This window comes from Salvelinus sp. IW2-2015, linkage group LG4q.2 (genome assembly GCF_002910315.2).
Source record: "Salvelinus sp. IW2-2015 linkage group LG4q.2, ASM291031v2, whole genome shotgun sequence".
In the NCBI taxonomy this organism is placed as follows: Eukaryota; Metazoa; Chordata; class Actinopteri; order Salmoniformes; family Salmonidae; genus Salvelinus; species Salvelinus sp. IW2-2015.
In genome coordinates this window covers 6,928,945-6,933,526 of record NC_036843.1, presented here as the reverse complement: position 1 = coordinate 6,933,526, position 4,582 = coordinate 6,928,945, and positions in this window count along the sequence as shown.

Sequence of the window (4,582 nt, the reverse complement as noted above, 5' to 3'; positions counted from 1 at the left end):
TGATGTTCATCCCCACTCTGGGCGGTGTTATATGTAAATTAACCGGATAATGTATATGACGTGTATTTGTGGTATCGCACGAGCGAGGTCGCTGCCCTCGTTGCTTGCACAGGCGAAGCCTTCACAGTGAATGAAATGTATACATCTGAAATAATATTCCTAGTTATTCTTTTAAACCGGATAGTTTGTCAAAATATCAACAAATTATGTTCCGTGGAACAGAATTTAGGGGGAAATATATAAATGTATGTGTTTTCATGGGTTAATATAATTTGCATTAACGAAGTGTGGTTAAATAATGAGGTTATGGACATGATGAATATGTAGACTAGATTAATGAATTCCCAGTCGCCTTATATTATTTTGTTATCAATTCTATTTATTTATTAAAGACTGAATTGACATGACTCCTGTCATGGAGAAAGATCATAGATGGGCTACAATATTTGTCATCAAGAGATGATGTGCACTGCACATAGGTGATGGATTTCATCTCAAGTTACACATTAATTTGATACATATTTCAAATCTTTAGATTTTCTCTCAAGTTAGACATTTATTTAATATACATTTCTACCCGGGTCCCTCTTCCCTCCCCTTGTGTAACTCAAGCCCCATTCTGCCCAAGCTCCACAGCCGCTGGTGAAAAAAACAGTCAAACCAGTTCCTCAGGACAGTGTCAGTGGGCCTCTGCTCCATCACCATAGACCCCAGCTCACCTCAGCTGGTCCCTCCAGACTACTCTGTCCCTCCCTGGCATGCTCTGGGTGACATGTTCACCAGTCTGGAGGCAGAGCTATGTAGATAGGACTCATGGGTGTCACATTCACTCATACATCTCCCTCCCAGGCCATAACTCTTTCTTCTTCCCTAGATTCATGAAGGAAAGGTGACTGTTTTTCCTCAATATACATATTTAAATGTTGGTTGTAGTTAAATCTGAGTAATGAAACTGTGATTCCCACACATGAGTATATGATGACTGTTTCCATTTTTCTAATATCTTTCATCAACCAACATCCATAATGGATAACATCCTTAGGTTGTACCTCAGCACAAGGTMAACTTTCCACATTGGATTTCCTTGAGTTTAAATCAACAGTCATTGTCTATTCACATTGTGCACTCAGGGGTTTGGAATGTAAAAAATCTGGCACTTCCAGATTTCTAGGAGAGATGACAGGCCACAGATATAGTAAGAGTACTACAATGTATTGTTTTCCTACGTGCATAAGCATAGCTGAGTTACAGTATGTACAGTACAGTACAAATGACAAAGAGCTCATTTGACATGAATCACATGCTACAGAACAAACCAAGCTTTACCCCTGTATGATCAATAAAACTAGCATCTAATACCAAGGGACTCTGTTCACTCTGGTGATGACTAAACCAAATCAAAACCCAGATTCAATAGATATATCTCTTGCAATAACACATACATCTCCTTCAGATGAACAGTTTCATGATTTGCGCTTAAACCCATCATTTGATGAAAGCCTGGAATGTTCTAAAAGTTCTTTGTACTGCCAATAAATCTCAACTCCAGAGAAAGACCCTGTTCAAAGTTTGAGTATAGCAGAAACACCTAGCAAAAAGATGAATGGAATTTATATTTTTCAGAATCAATGAATTTAGCAGAAAGAGAGAGACACAGTGGATCAGGACAGGTTCAGGTGAGTAGGTAGGCAGTCACTGAAGGCAGATATTTGATATAAGATGCTAATGTAGCCAAATCCTGCTCTGCTGGCAGGGGGGACTGTAAAATATAATTATTCATGTGTAATGGCATTCACGTATAATGTAGTTACTACTTATCCTGTTTGTTTAATATATACAGTTTGACAGRATAACTCTGCCATTGTCTTAATATGTTGTGAGCAGCAAGTCTATCCACAAGAGTACTGGTTGTCCCCTCATGGAGAAATAGATCTACCCTTCTTCCGCTGGGTCTGCCCACATTATTCACACCAATGGCCTCTACTATTTCACATCATTGGCAGCACAGTAGAGGATATCGATGTAATTGTTTCGCATTGCTCTCATTTCCAAAGGCAACATTTTATGACCAGAGCAACCGAGAGCGTATTTTTAATCTGGTCATTTCTTTTTTGGCATATGTTTATTAGGTAGGCAGAGCGAAAGACAGAAAATGTAATGCTGTCATTCCTCAACTTTATTTCCACAGTCTGGCCATAGCAGACAAAATAATCTAAACAAATCAAAATGCTGATGAYACTAAATTTACATTGCATAATGGCTTCATGCTTTGTTTACTGCATACTTTGCCAGATTAGGATTGCTTGAAAAGACCCATTATAATCTACTGTGTCAAATCCGAATAGGTAGATGTGCCAAATGGAGATGTTAACTTGGAACAAGTGCTATAACGCACTCATGATTAAATATGACATGCAATTAATTCTTAGAATGCTGCAGTTTTATTCCTGATAAGGTTCCTCTATGTGAGGTGGTCAAATATGCATGGTTTGAGGCCTCTATTCCTTACAGTGAGGAATGCCCATGCAGATCAGGTGTTTAGAAACAGCCGCAACAATACTCACATAAAAATAGTTGCATATAAAGCATGTGAAGAAACTCTTTGTAAAGTGCTTTAATGCATCATGTTAAAAGGGTTAATTTAGAGTATAATTTTGAAGAACCAGAAATGCAATGCACCCAATACTTGCCACACAAGCTTGTTTTCTACCATTGGAAGACTGTCACTGGCAAAGCTACTCCCTTCTCTTCTCTTACKTTTTCCCCAATGCATATGAACGATCAAAATGAAAATATGCAGCCAGCACATAATTTGTTTCCATTTAGAGTTCCATCACTTAGAAATCATTGGCCTTGAGGTTGTTCTAAAGCCTCATCTATTTATCTGTGGCTCTCAGACAGCCAAAGATGTGGATAGAGAATACATAGAGGGGTCGGTGACAGAATAAAAGTGGTGGTGGGCTTAAGTGCCCAGACTGGTCTGAGGATTAAGGCCATCAATATATTAGCCTTGCGTCCTTCACTAATTACCTTATGTCTACCAAGCCTGGCTAAACAGCCTATTGCACAGAGGCAGCTAGTTTATTAGCTATGATTTAAAGTGATTTGATTTCATCTCAGATATATTGTAGGGYAAAAAAGTAAAAATAAAAACACACTGATGCATGTTTAAGATAGAGAAACCTCTCAGCTGAACATGTGAGTTGAGGTTACAGAAGCTTTTGAACACTAAAGAGATGGACACTGCCTCCTAGTGGGGGTGAGATTACAGTAACATTTAATTGCCCTTTCAAACGTCACAGATCACTCTACTGCCTGATGATGTTTATGTACAGTTGAAGTCYGAAGTTTACATACTCCTTAATCAAATACATTTAAACTCAGTTTTCACAATTCCTGACATTTAATCCTAGTAAATATTCCCTGTTTTAGGTCAGTTAGGATCACCACTTTATTTTAAGAATGTAYAATATCAGTATCATTGCTTGCACACGCTTTTTCAGTTCTGCCCACACATTTTTAATAGATTGAGGTCAGGACTTTGTGATGGCCACTCCAATACCTTGATTCTGTTGTCCTTAAAACCATTTTGCCACAACTTTGGAAGTATGCTTGGGGTCATTGTCCATTTGGAAGACCCATTTGCGACCAAGCTTTGACTTCCTGACTGATGTCTTGAGATGTTGCTTCAATATATCCACATCATTTTCCTACCTCACGATGCCATCTATTTTGTGAAGTGCACCAGTCCCTCCTGCAGAAAAGCACCCCCACAACAGATGCTGCACCCCCGTGCTTCACGTTGGGATGGTGTTCTTCGGCTTGCAAGCATCCCCCTTTTCCTCCAAACATAACGATGGTCATTATGGCAAAACAGTTCTATTTTGTTTCATCAGACCAGAGGACATTTCTCTCCAAAAAGTACAATCTTTGTCCCCGTGTGCAGTTGAAAACCGTAGTCTGGCTTTTTATGGCGGTTTTGGAGCAGTGGCTTCTTCCTTGCTGAGCGGCCTTTCAGGTTATGTCGATATAGGACTCGTTTTACTGTGGATATAGATACTTGTTGTACCCGTTTCCTCCAGCATCTTCATAAGGTCCTTTGCTGCTGTTCTGGGTTGATTTGCACTTTTTGCACCAAAGTACATTCATCTCTAGGAGACAGAACGCATTCCCCATCCTGAGCGGTATGACAGCTGCGTGGTCCCATGGTGTTTATACTTACGTACTATTGTTTGTACAGATGAACGTGCTACTTCTCAGGCATTTGGAAATTACTCCCAAGGATAACCAGACTTGTGGAGGTCTACAATTTGAGGTCTTGGCTGATTTCTTTTGATTTCCCATGATGTCAAGCAAAGAGGCACGGAGCTTGAAGGTAGGCCTTGAAATACATCCACAGGTACACCTCCAATTGACTCAAATTATGTTAATTAGCCTATCAGAAGCTTCTAAAGCTATGACATCATTCAAGAAATTTGTGGAGTGGTTGAAAAATGTTTTTTAAATGACTCCAACCTAAGTGATGTAAACTTCCGACTTCAACTGTATGTCATAAAGGACAAGGAAGAAAGTCCAGACTGAG